This window comes from Perca fluviatilis, chromosome 8 (assembly GCF_010015445.1).
Source record: "Perca fluviatilis chromosome 8, GENO_Pfluv_1.0, whole genome shotgun sequence".
Lineage (NCBI taxonomy): Eukaryota > Metazoa > Chordata > Actinopteri > Perciformes > Percidae > Perca > Perca fluviatilis.
Window position 1 is genome coordinate 17,990,863 of NC_053119.1, and position 16,769 is coordinate 18,007,631.

A 16,769-nucleotide genomic window follows, 5' to 3' on the forward strand; every position below is an offset into this window, starting at 1 on the left:
GATTCAAATGTGTGACTAGATTCACACATTTTTCAGTAAATAAATAAATAATAAACAAATACCAATCTTAAAATCAAGTTCATAAAGTCACTTTCTTTGCATTCATTTGATTCCCAATCAAGATACACTGGTAAGAATGTTTTCCATTGTTAATATGTACTTAAAAACTGTTCTGAAATGCAAAATAAAAGTATTTTAATCATGTGATAAAACATGCGATTAATCGCGATTAACTATATAAATTCAGCGATTAATCGCGATTAAAAAACTTAATCGTATGACAGCCCTAGTTTTCTCTTCTAACTTTTAACTCCTGAAGTATGCAACAAAGCACTTAGCTTAATTACGGACCCTTCAGATTTGCCTGTTTTCTTACAACATGATGAGTTTTTTGTTTGTAGTGAAAAGGAATTAATTTTGCTTTTTTTTTAGATCCACCATAAAAAAAAGACTGCTATTGCAAATTCTGATCTGAAATCAAATCTTCTGTCAAGGTTGTCACTATTGTTACTGTTGCCAAATCTGGTCACAATCTACCTCCACTTGTTATTTATGTGCAGCACCGCATATGTCTGTAGAGCAGACTGGTGACTTTAAAGATTTGAATGTCAAGGACAAGAAACTCCTTTATATATTTTGTCATACCCAAACAGATCCCTGCTGTGTCCTTTAACGTGGATTTTAACATTTGAATGTTAAAAAAAAAGAAAAAAAGGTAACAAACTTTTAATAATGGTAGACTGGGTCGAAGTGAACTTCTGTTGATTCTGCATACAGAAAGTGTGAACAAAGAGCCCTGCATAAGACAGACAAGTTGGATCAATGTGACGCTCATCACTTGGGGCTCTCCTGCATGCCTACTCCCTGCATTTGCCAACATCCACGAAAACAGTTTGTTTCCGTTTTGACTTCAAACATGTTCACGTCACACCAAACAAAAAATTTCTCCAGAGAACTTATTTCCCCTTAAATGAATTTCTCTCCTGTTCCTCACCACTTTGATTACTGAGACTATGAAACCCTCTCAATCGCTGAGCTGCTGCATCTGATCCCGCTGACAAACTGCTGAAATAGCAACATCTTTTAGGCTATTGACGGAGAGACAAGTGCAAAGTATGAGAGAGTTAAGGTGTACGTAGGATAGTGTATGTGAGGATAAGGACTTCTGAATCTTGACACGGACACCCATGTTTAACATCGCACACCTGCCTGCAGAAACATTGACATGGATGAGCCAGAGCTACATATGTCCCCAGCACTGCCTATCAGCAGAGACATCTGCATGATTAAAGCCATGTGTCTTCAACGTGTGACTTATTAAAGTGCAATGCAATTAACCACCACGCCCCTTGGCTGACCAGCACCTGCAATCTTCCATGAATGATGCTCAGCAGGCACGACTGACTGGCACAAGTCAGAAGCTCACCTCCCATCTATAGATCCCATCTGCTTCTCAGGCTCATCTTAGTGCTCGATGTGCTCATTAATCATAATGCTCAGTTTCGTGTTGCTTATGTTAATTTACATCTATATAATGGAAACCAGTCAAAGGAAACATTGCTCGGTATTGCAATCTTGTCTGGAGCAACAGAGAGAATGCCTGATCAGTTGTGGGTGTCTGTGTGTGTAACATGTATTTGCACGATCAGCCTATTATCCCTCCTCTAGATTCAAGCCGAAAGCTCATATACAATTTTTATAAGAATTCTGCGGGCCACTCAATCTGTTTTGTAATCACTACTGACGGATTCCCGGAGCAACCTAATTTGGAGTGATCTAAAGGTTACAGGTGTAACCGTGCAGCACAGAGTGCCAATGAGATAAGCCCCAGTACTGGCCATCCCTGTCTGCTGCTAGGGGCTGTGAGTCATTAAGAGTCAGGCCTCATTAGAGAGGCCATGGTGTGGTGCATCATAGACACACCAGGCCTCTAACACACACTGTGTGTTAGAGGCCAGGAGGACAATAATATGTTGGGGGACGTGCTGGTTTCTGACAAGCAGAGCAGCTAAACAGCACAAAATTAAATCCTGCTGCTACCAACTGCAAAAACTATAGTAAAAACCTCCTTGAATAGTAATTCTTTCATGTTTCAACTGTGCTGAGTGGAGGAAAGTAATTAAGTACAGTTACCCAACTACTGTACAAGTTAGAGGTACAGTATTGGTACTTTACTTGAGTATTGCTATTTTTACCAAATGTACACTTACACTCCTGTACATTTAAGAGGAACATTTAAGTATGTTTTCACTCCAGTACATTTATCCGACAGTCATAGTTACCAGTTGCTTTGCAGATTAGGATTGTAAAAACAAATCTTATGTTACACATGTTTTGTAAACTACCCAACAGTTTATTGTTCCACATCTACAATAATTAAGTATTGCTTCATGCATCAATACTAATAGTCAGATAATATATTATTATTAAGGAATACTTCAAGTTTTAATATTTCAATTCTGTCTTTTGAATGATCTTCTGCACTTTTACTCAAGTACACTTTTGAATGCAGGACTTTTGATTGTAACAGAATACAGTGTGGTATTTCTTTCTTTTATATAAGGATTTGATTCAAACACTTCTTCCACCACGGACAAAACTTTCAATTAAACATTAAATTAGCCTGTTTTATTTCTAAAACAGTGACCTTTATGGCAACAAGGAATCTAGTTAGTGATTTTTCTTAGTTTCTCATTGTATTCCTCTCTATATACATATCACTTTAAAAGAGACCAAATACATGCATTGGCATCAAGCGTATTGAAGTCGTAAAGCCCAAGAGGGTGTTTGTCGCTGCATTTATGAGAATTTCAGTAATGCTGACAGCATGAAGTGCAGCCAAGGCTTCAATGTCTTATACCTGATCTCAGTAAAAATGCACTCCTTGGTACTTTACTTTTTATTACACTTGAATGATTAGGAAAGCCAGCTTGACATGATCCAGCTAAGGATTAGCTTCACAATCTCTCAATCTCGGACCGGGCACTATGGTACTATAATACTTCTTAGTTCTGGTTATGGACATCAGTAGTTCAACTCATTTGTGAGGACATACATAGTGAGTTTACAGTATTTCATATAACATAGGAAGAAACCTCCATCTTGTTATAGCTCTGGGCTTTTGCATCTGATTTTCCAAGCAGAGAGTGAAGATGGACAGAGGAGAGATGGGCAATATTCATAGTATTATCATGCACAGCATTCATATACAGTATATGCAGTTTTTAGTTTCCCAGGATACTGATGTACTCAGCCACCACAGCTCGTTGCTCTGTGTTGTGCCTCTGACTATATATCTTTAAAGAATAGAAAATATATACAAAAAATAGTTATAGAGAGAGCAAAAGCCAGTGGATTGCCTGAGGAATGCTACTTCACTGATGAAGGTATCAAAAAGCAGGTGCTATTTGGATCCAAGGACATATGAGACCAAAAAGAGAGAGACAGATTAGACAATAAGTCATAACCAATAAATACTAAGGCACACTGCTATGCAAAAAATAGGCTTAGCGCTTACGCATTTCAACAGTCTTCTTCAGTGCACGTAAAAACAAGTGACGGCTCACAGGTATATCAAGGCTGCCAGGCAATCAGGGTAGCACTGGATAATTGACGCAGGTGCAGTTAAGAAAGTGCCTGTGTACAAAAATATACAAAAAAAATTGTTGAGTATTGCATGACAAATTATAATTTGATTGCTTGTACATTCACACAATCAATCTTTTTTCAAATCAACTATTTTGATAACTGATAATCGTTGAAGAAATTTTTCTAGCTAAAAATTGACAAACATTCTTTGCTTTCAGCTTCAGAAAAAACAGGCAGTTTAGGAAATTGTGATGGCCATTTGTCACAATCTTCAGACATTTCATCGACTAAACGATTATTGATTAATTGAAAATAATAATCCCCAGATTATTCAATAATGAAAATAATCACTTGTTGCAGCAGCCCCAGTACAGTATGTTTTAAAAAGGACACTTTAAATACTAACATTTGAATTTAACAAGCAATTATGGCATTGAATAAATTATGGGATGGAAATACATTATTTAGTGGAGTTACATTCTTCTGTGGTAAGCCTTCAAACCTTCTCAAATTGGTTGCATTGCAAGTAACTATCCAACCATTAATTAATTTATAACCATCCATCCTCTCTGACACCACTCTAAAAAATTAATTAATAGTAAATTCGTGGGAATTATCAGCGATTAGGAAAATCCTCAGAGAAGATTTAAAACTGATAGATCTTCAGCTCCTGCACTTTGCCATCAACATGCGCAAGTCTCATGAGACTGCTGTAACATAACAGCAACAACACAACTTTCGTGACTGTGATTTCCACTTGGAGGTTGAGGCACCTGGGAAAATGCTGTGCGTCGTTTAACAGGAGCTTAATTCTGAACACATGGTTTATTCATGTGGCGACCGCTGATATCATGACTCTCATAAATCACGCAGTGCGGCATGGTGGACGTCCACGGGTTCGGGCAGGGCTCACTAATCTCAACACCATCTTTCATCTGAATAACCTTGCCTTACCGCAGGGCAGGCCAACACCAGACACAGCCCATTGGAGGGAGGCTCTCCTCATACTTTTATTTCTTTCACTCTGGCCACAAAGACTTTCTTCAGACTGTCAGAGCAGACAAACACTGTCCTGTGTGTTCCCAGGCAGCAGTCTGCCCACTTTCAACCACAGGCAATAATAAGAAATTGCTTCATGGACATCAGAGGAACTAATCTAGTCTAACGTTAGCTTTATGAATGTAGAATCAGGCACACAAGGGAGGAGACTAGCAGAGCCGGTCGAGCCATCTGTTCAGAAGTGGTTCAAAGAAAGAGCAGAACATTTTAAACAAATGTGAGTAAACATGATCAAATATGGATAGTAGAATAGAGCATATAGCAACTTTGCCCTCATTTTTTAAATGTTTTTTTTTTTTACTGTCAAACATTATTGCATTTTTTGTAATTAATTGGATTTGGGTCCTTATCCACATAACAGGCACAGAGTCTACAGTTATAAACATGTCACCAATTACCAGCTTTAGTCCTACATTTCCATAAGAAAACTAATTAGTGAAACAACACTACTTGATGAATCAAAATAAAAATGTGCCTGATGTCACATAGCTCTGCCTGCTGCTTAGAATAGTCACTATGTTTCGCCCCATGCTTCTAATAACAAACCCCAGGCATCACAGACAACCAAATGTCTAACAATGTCCTCTGCATCTACATCTGTCCTCTCTCCGCAGCCTGGCTTTGGCCTCCTGCTGCCACCAGGAGGAAGCACCAGACAGGCTCCTCCTCGCACCAGTAAGGCTCTCCTTCCCCACACAGAGACAATTAGCCACCCTGTGACTGACTGCGAATAATGACAGCTGCTGGAGAACAGTTGGACATCTTAGGACAAATTAATGTGTGAATATTAGCCTGTTGAACCTTCTGCTCTCTCCCACCAGGAGAACAAAATGGAACTACTCTATTACTTTGAAGCTCTAGTCAAGGAAGCACAACCACACAATCATGCACACAAAGCAGCCAAGACAGTTATAACTGTATTCCATAAAGTAACATCCTCTACAGAGAGAGGGCCAAACTCTGCAGAAGTATGGTGTGGACAGAAAAACAAGGAAGAAGGCATTGAACAGGCAAGTAGGACGCTAGCTGAGCAGCTTGCCATGAAATGCTGAAACAACAGCACGGCTGCCAGGGCAATTTTACACCCCAATAGTTTCACACCTCAGCCACCAACCCTTTCCAACTCTGAACCTTGTGTCTTCTTGGTGTCTTCATTTATTTTGTGTCAGTGTCCAAGATGTGAGAAGCCAAGCAGTGAGAAACTCGTCCCAAATGTCGCAGGGTAAGCGGTGTGTGAAGCAGACGCGGGGAAAGAAAAGCCACTGCGCCTGGATGCACCTTGCTTTCTGTGCAGACAATCCTCTGAGATCTCACAGGAGGGTTGATTTATTTTTATTTTTTTTAAAGAGTACTGCACTTCAGAATTGTCTTACACATAGGAAAACTAGGGATGCATTAGGGATGCAATGAATCCAGGATTTGGTACGCATGGGCGGAATAATTGGACTTTGTATTACTTCGAATACTTTTTTCTCAAATTTTTAAAACTGCTTGCACTCACGCGCAGCACTATGCTGGTCGACGTAGTTGATTACGGGAAGGTGTTTACGTAGGTAGACCATTCGCAAAATTACGAATCCCACTATGGCCACGCCAAGACCCGCCCTACGAAGCAGCTCGATTGGTTGGGGTTAGGCATTTGACCTTGAGGTTAGAGTTAGGGACGCCTGGCCAATAAAAAAAATAGTGTGTGAATGCTATTGAAGGGTAGGTCTTGGCGTGGCCATAGTGGGAAAAAAAACATTCAATGCAGTAGGCTGTGAGAAAACAATTTCTTTAAGACTGCAAGGGAAGCTCAGCATATTTTACCATTAAAAAATGAATGGTCAAATATGTACTATTGCAACTATGACTATGTCCCGCCCACAGATGCTCAGCATCTTTGGGGGTGAATGGAGGAGTGGGCTGGCCTGGACTCCGGGCTTCTGTGTGATGATTTGAGGCCCTGTTGAAAGACGGCATCTCCTTTTGATTGACAGCAATTTTGTACTATAAAAAGTCGCCAAAGCTATTCCAGCTCAGTCATCGCGGATTTTGCTAGTGTAGTCGAAAGAAGAACTGCTACAACCTATTTCTTGGTATTTGCTTGGTGAAATTGCTAGCCAGTTTTCATCATACATTTCATACAATTATACACCACATTCCTTGTTTCAGTTTAACCTAATTCCCACATTTCCTCCTTCAAGTTTAATATCGTTTTGTTTGATCGTTGATTAATTAATTCATTTATACAGTGTAGGCTAGGCTAGTGTTGTAGGGGTGAACTAGCCAGCTAGTAAACTGCACACGATGGCAGACAATGCTAATATTGTCAACCTGATTTTGGCAAAGCCATTTGAAAGTCTTCCTTACGAGGAGAAACTAGGGCAAAAGACAGGGCAAAGAAGCAGGTCTTTTCAGCTCTCCTGGTATGGCAAAGTTAGCTGGCTGACTGAAAGTGCCATGACAAAGAAAATGTACTGCTGGCCATGCCTCTTGATGAAACCATCTCACGGATATTATAATAATAATTATATTATTATTATTATTATTATTATTATTATTATTATTTAGCCGCCACTGGTGAGAAAGTGAAAATGGAACTCGTGAGCAGAAAAAGTGTTGTTTGGTAGTACTTTCAGTCAAAAGAAGGCCATTCAAGTCGAGCTACAAGTTCAATTTGCAATGCCGATTTGTCTCGTGGTGGCAAGGACCCAATACAATACACATCATCACCGCTGTTAAAACATTTGCGTATGAAACATCCAAAAGAATACGAGTTTTGCATGAAGGAATCTACAGACAGCAGCCAAAATGCAGCAACTTCAGGTACGGCAAAGGAAGGACAGTCACAGCTATAAAGTGCATCTCCCGGGCTGTCAGCTGTTCTCTCGGCAAATGAGTCTCCCTACAGTGGGAGCAGAGCAACCGAACGGCCGGCGGCTTATTAATTAATTAGAAAGCTAACGTCAGTTTTCTAATTTTAGAGGCTGTGTACGTTGTTTACTTCATTAATGTTTTTACTGTGTTAATGGACTGAGGATGGGGGTAGGATTCGGTATTCGGATTCGGCAGAATCTTAACCAGTGGATTCGGTATTCGGCCGAACCCCAAAAATCTGGATTCAGTGCATCCCTAAGGAAAACATATACTGTAATTGTACACTCATCACTGTATGTACCGCAGTGGTGAAAGAAGCATGCAGATACATTAACGTACGAATACATTAATGTAAAAATACTCCATTACAAGTAAAAGTCCTGCATTTATAATCTTACTGAAGTAAAAGTACAGAAGTATTATTAGCTAAATGTACTAAAAGTATGAAAGTAAATTCTCTGGTTCTGCTGTAAAATGGCCTCTGTGACTGATATATTATTACATATGAAAGTATGCATCAATCTGATGCATCAATGTGTAAGCAGCAGTTTAACTGTGGTAGCTGGTCATGGTGAAGCAAAACTTTACTGCTTTATGTACCGTTTGGGAAGTACCACTTCCTACCCCCTAAAGCGTCCCAAAATAAATCATGAGAGGATTAATGGGAGAGAAAAGAAGAACTACTGATACACAAATCTGTTTTCATTTTATAACTCTTCTGTAATCTTTGATTTGTTGTGATATATTAGACAATTTGGTATTGAAAGGAAACCATCTGAAAAGTTTAAAAGGGAAATGTCTCTTTGGTGGAACTGCCAACAACTCACAGACGAGTACAAGGGGTCGCCAGTCAAAAAGGTTGGAACCCCCAGTTTAATTTAAAAAAATGTGTTGTATTTTATAACTAGTGTGAAGTAACAGTTAACTACAAGTACCTCCAAATTGTATTTGGGTACAGTACTGGAGTTCATGTTACATCACTGATGTACTGTAGTTTGGTATTATAACAATCAATGAAATGCAGACCAAACTCCACTGCTAATACAGAGAAATTAAAGATGATGTGGCATCTCTCACAAGAAGAATCTGTGTATATTTGAGTGGAATTGCTTTTCTAAAAATAACCAATAAGAATAGAATATTAATGACTAAAAGCTCCCACATTCCTCTCTAGATCAATAGTTTGCTTCCTCTGCTAGTGTAGCACATTAACCTTCTGGATCACTAGTCAATGACTGAAAAGAGGAATGATTTACCATCATGATTATTAAATCTGGAAATATGCTTCTGCAGCACGTTAAACCCGGCTGTCGTGCAACCAGGTGATCTCATTTTCATGAAATGAGAGCTCCATCAACCGGATTTGCATTAAACATGTATGCCAAATTTTTGCCACCATACCCTTTTAAATGTCCTTGAATCCCCTTGAGCAAAACACGCCTACAGTACTTAGACTGAATGCATTTTAAAAAATGAACAAAAGAGAGGAGTGCTTCGCGCTCCGTTCAGCCTGCCTGATGAATACACAAAGAAGATGCCTATATTCATCACCGACTAACAGACTCAAATGAAGCCAAAATGTAACTGATATTGAGAATACACATGAATCTAAAGTCAGAGGCATTAGGAATCTGCTTGTACAATCATTAGGATACAGAATATAACCACTGGGCTGAAGAAACAATGCACTGAAATATGTTCTATATAAATCATCTTCTTCAATAGGATCACATTGTTAAAACTCTTCCTGTATCTCTATTTCTCTGTAGCGTAAAAAAAAACTACAATGTAATTGTGTGATATATCACAATAGTATAAATATCACCATGCAATCCAACATACAAAATAAATTGAATGTAATGCAGTCTGAGGCTCTCAGAGTGTTTGATCACAGTTTTCTCTGACATCTCAACCTACACAGCATTGTGCTGTATATAAAAATACTCCTAAAAGTCTATGCAAACCTAACCAAAATGATAACTGCTATAAGATTTGCTACATCTCCTCACAACTGTACTTGCTACCTTTTCAGCCATTATTCTTTCCATTCTCCCATGTGGCCGGAGCAGGCAGAACTGCTGTGTTGGTGCCAAGCATTTGTGCCCTGACCTCATGCTCTCTGGGCAGGTCAGAGTGCGACCTGGGACACTTGGCTGCCTGGTGTATTATTCATAAGCCGCCCCTGTTGAGTGGGCAGTTATTCAGCATCCGAATCCCAGATGTAGTTCAATCTGTGCTCCATTCACTGTCCTGACTGTTGGCCATTGATCAAAAGCGAGGTACCTGGGTGCTGAATAAGCGCAGGGGCTTTATGTTATAGGGCTCAAAGCGCCTCACTCGCACAAAGATCCATCAATAGACTGGGAAATGGGCCAGAGTTTGCTTGCTAGAAGTGATCGGACAGGCCGGGAGAAGATGCATCTGTAACATTTATTAAACAGGAGTAGCACAGCATGTGGCTGAGATGTGGCAGTAATATGTTATATGTCAGGTATCCATGCAACGTGGTAATAGAGCTGAGTGTATGCAAGCAAGCATCTCTGTTTCTGAATCAGATACAGAGGAGGCCAGAAGTGCACACAGATGATGAAGTCCCTTTCTGAAAGGTGCCAGAGGCAAGGTATCACACTCTAATAGGCATCACACTATTAATGGACAGTTGAGCACAGTGAATCATTTGTCCACTTTTAATCATCAATCAAATATACGCAGCCAAATGTGGCATGACCACAACTCTTCTATGTCTGCATTTGTCAGGATGATGATCATCCATCATCGATCATGTTGCAGAATTACTGTATAATATGAAATGTGAATAATAATTATCATGTCAGCTAGTCTACTCAGACATACAGTACAGGACTCACCAGGGTACTTATTGAAACACCTACGTAACAATCTGGTGGCTTCAAGAGTTCATGCTCAGGTCAGCTTTCATGCTAATTACATATTTCTTTAAGACCAGTATAAAACTCATTCAAGCAAATTCATTGTACCTTTACTGGATCTTTCTTTCCTATGTACTGTACATGACTGATTTCTGATTAAATATTGTTTGATAATAAGGAAACAATTTGAGTTTCAAAACATTTGGTACATATGCAAAGTTCACACCCACACTACTGGGGAATATTTGAGTTTGTTTAACCTCTTAAGAATGGGTATTGTTGGGATTTGTCTCATTTATCAAGTATTAAAAATGGCCTCGCTCTTTGATCCCAGTTATGAATCATCTACTACATACCATTTTTATGGTATGGTATTTTTATTTTATGGCTTTTATAATGAATCAAATCCATTTTAACAGATGTTTTCAACATTTTAAAAACACTCTTTAGTGCCTCTCAGTATCTTTTTGATGCTGTCAAATTAACATTAAATATTCAATTTGAGTATGTTTCTGAGAGGACCATATTTCAATTCTTCCGCTCAACAACCTCAGTTCTTAAAATAAAAGATTAGATTGAATTTCTTTGGTTTCTATAGTCTAAATAAGTGAGGAAATAATTGTTAACAGTAATTAAAAGCCAGCACAACTTAACTGCAAGTAAACCATGCGTACAAAGCATATGTCTGAGATGGAGGAGCGGATTTTTGCTGTCTCAGGCATAATGATGAATAATAGCCTTATCAACAAAGCACAACACATCCCAACACGCTGAGATCTTATCACTGCTCATTTCCTCAGCTCATGTATTTCCTGTATCTCCAGTGGAAAATGTGTCGTGTTGTTTTTCTGCACTTCCACTGACAACCTAGTCATGTCAAAAGACTCAGGCTTTATGGTAACGGTCCTTTCACGAGACAAGAAAAAAAAAGTGGCAGGTGTAAGCAGATGCATCAGCAGTATTTGCAAAAAGTCACCAGATTCCCACAGGGGACATGCTTGTCATTAAAACAAACAAGAAAAGAACTGATGAGTGCATTAATCAGAGTGCGGCCATGCATCGGTGGGGAGCTGTAGTCTGTGGCGTTCCTCCCCAGGAGTGGCTGCACCTGAGGGAGGGGGGATTAACGGAGCTCCACACTGGTGCTCCTGTATCTGAAATCTGCCTGAGCTCATCGTTTCTGCGCCTCACTAAGAAGCCGGGACTGGATATCAGGCTCAGGCAATCTATTCCCCTGCAGAGTGCTGGCTGACCGACATCAATGCCGTGCATTGTCAAATTATTAATTAAATGCATGCAAGCAAGTGTAATCAGATGCAGACATGGTCAGACCTTTGGGACAGCGAACATAGAATTGAAAGTTAATCTAAATTGCAGATTTCTTCTTATTTTTCAATGCCAGCTAGCTATGCTGTTTTAACCATTTAGCATCACTTTGCACTTATTTAACTTCTTTTGTGATGCAAATCATGCACAAGCATGATTTTTCTTTACAGTCCAGACTCGCACCAAAAGAAAATGCATGACAAAAAGGACTTAAAAACAGGCTTATGTCTGCTTTTACAGTCAATTAAACAGTGTGTATAGGCCGCAGCATAAATATGTTTACATATATATATAAGAGATAAGATGTGAGTGAATGCTTTTTTATATTTGTTTTTATGTTTTTCAGATGTGCAAAATGTAAATGTCACAGCTTTCAAAAGTAAAGCAAAGTCCAGGTTATGACTCCATATATTTAATTAACTTTTGTAAATGTAGTTTCTATGGCTCCAGGGTATTTGCTCAATGCTCAGTGCACTTTTGCTGAAATAATAAAGATCTATCAGTCAGCACGAAGCAAAAACAGCTTCATTTGCAGAATAAAGGTCATTGGAGCTGCTACTTTTGAGGGGCTTTGACAGAGAACAGTGTTCAAAACAACAAACTCTGGAAGAAACGATGCCTTGAAATATTTCAGGATACTGAGGTTCACCCACTAGATCATAAAAATCAGTGTCAAGTTTATAACTCTCTGAATTGCCCTTGTGAACTGGACCTAACCCACTCATTTTCCTACAGCACACAGTATATACTGCATATCTCGATGTCTGCTGGAGACTGACAAATAACAACATATCTGGCCTGTGGGTAAAATTATTTCTCAGCATATCTGCTTATGATTGAGAGATTATTGAGCTTGCATGGGTGCAAACCAGCGGCTGATCAAGTGTTAAATACATTAATTAGGTATTTAAAGAATTAAATAGTGTGTCCTGCCAATAGAAATGTAAAGTGTATTTCCACACAGCTCTCATATATTCTTTTATGTGTCTAATCTACAATGTGAATGGCTTTTATTGTGTAAAATCTAATTCGTACTATGGAGAGCAATTTCTCTGTTTGCCAATAGAATGTGTCCTTGTGAAGTGAAAAAGCTGTTGCCTTTCACAGCCACACTCGTTCATTAATCAGCACTAATTAAACATATTGATTGAGCCAAACATCGGGATTTCCAGTTGAAAGGGTTTACTAGACTGTAAAGTGCACACACACAAAAAATCTACCAAATGCACAAGCCACTTAGGTGCCCTTGAAGGCTCTGTCGCTTTAGAAGAGCTCAGAAAATGAGACAAAGATGTGTCCGCTCACTTCTCATTAAATAACGTCAGATTTCACGGCATCTCAGAGGCAAATGTCGTCCTTGGCTCTACTGAGAGCTAAGGCTGCTGAGGCTGAACTGAGTATCAATTTGTTTTCTGGCAGCATGACCTCTCATCGCAGGAAAAACTTGTATGAAATCACAGTTTGAACCAACCCAAATCATCCCGGACCATCAGATAGTATACAACAACCTACAGATCACAAGTTTGATGAAAAGACACTTTATTAGAGGGGAAAATAACTTTAAAACTCACTGAACATGTAACAGCTCTTCAGCAAGTGCATGCCATCCACCAACAGACTGAAACTACTGGATGTGGGTCTGATAAAAAAAACTATGTCTTTTCGACCACATAAATGTGCCACACATACAAATAAATATTACAAATGATACTATAGTAGGGGCGACCTCTAGCTCACCCAGTAGAGCGTGCACCCCATGTAGCCAGTGAGTCCTTTGCGGCGGCCTGGGTTCGAATCCGACCTACGGTCCTTTGCTGTGTCAAAACGTTGTGTAAATGTGCATGATAAGGGAATAAAATTACTTACTAAGGTCATTGACCAGATAATGCTGTCCATGCATCTCCAAATTTGGTGATTTAGAATTGATCAGATAAAGTGATGGATTAAAAAACAAATCCTTTTTCTTATGATAAATAAACAATTTAAAAACCCATTGAGTTGGCTGAAAATTGCCATTGTCACAAAGCAGAAAACAAGGCGGCCATTTATGCTCAGGGAAAGTTGACATTTTGGAGATACAGTTTTCAGAGGACAGCAATGCAATATATATAATAATAATAATAAAAAAAAGGAATATGTGGATTTAGTCAACTTTTTTGACAGCATTTCCTGTTATTTTGAAATCACAACTGTCTGTTTGTTGCTTTGGTGAATTTGAAATAGTTTTGACTGTGAAACAGCTCATCTAACTTCTTAATACGAAAGGCAAACAGTAATTGTAAGTTAAACACGAGTTTGCATGATGTGAATTATGTATTTGTGCATGTTTGTTTAGTTATAAGAGGAAAAAGAATGTTAAAATTGGGAAGTGATTAAAGACCCACAGACATAAAAGAAATAAAGGCATGAAAGCAAATCAGAATTTTTGAAATCTTATGTGTATCTTGTATAGCCAAAATGTGTCAGTATCAGGGTCAAAACAAAACCTGCATTGCTGTATTGCCAAGGTACATTTATGATAAATTACTTTATGACAAATTGCTATAATGCGGGGAACCCATGCAGAGTGTGGGCTACAATGTATGCAGCTCCAACAGAGCAAAATAGTATCTACTGTAGGGCTCCAGTTGCTTGGTGTGTGTATGTGTGCACCTAATGTACTGTATCTGCAGGTGATTTAATAAATAGAATTGCTTTTTACAAAAGCCATCTTTTGGTTTGTTTATTTTTTTTCCATGAAAAAGCTATCAACAGCAGCAGGCTAATGATTCCATTATTGAACCATGGTGCAGATCTGCTCATTGACTAATAGACTAATGCAAGTTTAATCAGCTGCTTTAGCTTGCACTCTGTTGTCATCTAGTGGCTCAAAAATGACATAACACACCACACATGGTCTTCAATCTAAAATGAATCAACATTTTCATCACAGCTGCTAGATTCACTTCTTATCATTGACTTTGAAGGACACAAAATGATCTTAAACCCTTATCGAAAAATTAGTCTTGGACAGAGAAAGACATTGTGAAATTGGCGTCACACAGGCTTCACTTAAACCAATCGTACTGTCAAATGTAATAATTTAATGTTAACCAAGAAATGCAATATAATAATCACTCACCAAACTTATCAGAAACAGAAAAAAACGTTCCCATAAATAATTACATAAATAACTTTTATTGAACCAACTGCTTATGCATCCTACTGTAACGCACTTCATTAGCATTCAGTGCATTACAACAATCGGCTTTTAAATCTCAGTTTTTTCAAACTAATATTTTTCCTGGCAGAACATGCAGGCTCCGAGCCGTGCAAAAAACAACAACAATAGGCTAGCCTACATGTCTGCAGAATTATAAAACTCTCCGGGATGATACAGCCCTTCTCTTTGGCATAGCACGCACATTTCAATGGGATAGACTCGCCAATAGCCTAATTAAATAGAAAGCACAATTTGTCACATCAACCAGCCAACAGCAGCGCTTTCCAAATGCCAAACGACTGCGCCCCAAGTTACTGCGAGCCCGCTTCAACGACACAAACAAAAATATTGTAATAAAAGCTATTTATCTCTTTTAACAAACATCTGCGAATATGTTTTTAACCACAGATAGGCTACTGTCGATGGTGGCGACATGCATGCTGCAGCATCATTAGCCTCCTCTGCCGATTAAATCAAAGCCCTTATTGTTCGGCTTTCTGGGAAATGCGTTTGAACTCACCCTTCGGGAGACTTGAAATTCAAAGTTATCGCCCTCGACAAAACAGAATTCAGAGGGTCCACGGTGCAACACGGTCTCCCATGTTCAATTAGCCTAGTGAGAAACTCAAAATGCAGGTAGGTTGAAGCAGGTAGTTTCTGGAGTTTAAACCAGCACTGTTCAATACACGGCGACGAGCAGAAGTCAGGTGTTGTAAGAGGAGCCGCCGCTGCTTCATCCCTCTTCTCTCTCCTCTACTTCACTGGGTAAAGCGCGGCCCACTTTAAACTCTGGTGACGTCGTGGGCGCTGATGCTGATGATGCTCCCCCCCCCCACACCACCACCAGCCACCCACCCACCCATCACACCCATCACACCCCTACACACACACACACACACACACACACACACACACACACACACACACACACACTATTCCTATAACAACTTGTACTCAATTAACGTTTAACAGGTTAGGTTTACCAACCTGTAGGACACTTTAAAAATGCGAAGATAGTCGTCTGGTTTTAATGTCAACTGATCCTATTAACAAGTATCCAAAGCTTGAAATACTGCTTAATTCCTCTGTGTCACAGAGCAGAAACTACACAAAACACATCAGTGAGACACACTGTTGCACTGTGTGACATGTTCCTTCATTACAATAATCACGGGCACTTTAGTTTGTTTTGAGTCAACCCACATACACTGTCCTGCTGCTGTAAACACTCTCTAGAGCACCAAATGTGTATTAGTAATCCGCAGGTTACACAAAACATATGACAAGATAACTGAGAAGTAAAACATGACACAACAGGGAATGGAACAAATATTGTCCACAGCTTAATGTATTAATGCTCAGGATCTAAGAACAGCACACGTCCAGCATGGCTCTTAACAACGAATAGATCTGTAGTCATCTGCACCACCAATTAATACCTCTGAAGCCACTCAAATCTTGCTATTGGCCTCAACAAAAAAAACTCTGCTGCACCACTTGACTGTATCAAAAGGTTTTCACAACCTATTTCTTTTCCAGCTAACAAAGAAGCATTAGACCCTCTGTCCTATTTTTTCAGATGTTTCTCAGTGATGACGCGTAATGTCAAACATCCCAAATCCCTAAAATAACAACAACAAATATTTTGCACATTTCGCTCTAAAAGAAATATACATTCCAAGGGTCAATATAAGATTTTACCTAGATTACCTAATCTTCCAATACATCTACATTGCAATTAGAACAGCATGAGAACATGACATGGTACATGAAGACAGCGGTGAACCCCACAATATTCATCTACTAATGATGTTCAAGACTCAGAATGAGGAATATTGATAAGGGCT

General features: G+C 39.2%; 1 protein-coding gene across 5 annotated transcripts in view; it reads right to left on the reverse strand.

Annotated features, from left to right (window-relative positions):
• megf11 (multiple EGF-like-domains 11) overlaps positions 1 to 15,668 on the reverse strand; it is a 74,326-nt gene extending 58,658 nt beyond the window's left edge. For all 5 annotated transcript variants that reach the window (XM_039809895.1, XM_039809894.1, XM_039809893.1 and 2 more), the window contains exon 1: positions 15,443 to 15,668. The gene's annotated coding sequence lies outside the window, so the exon portion shown is untranslated. The remainder of the gene's footprint in view (positions 1 to 15,442) is intronic.
• Positions 15,669 to 16,769: the final 1,101 nt, after the last annotated feature.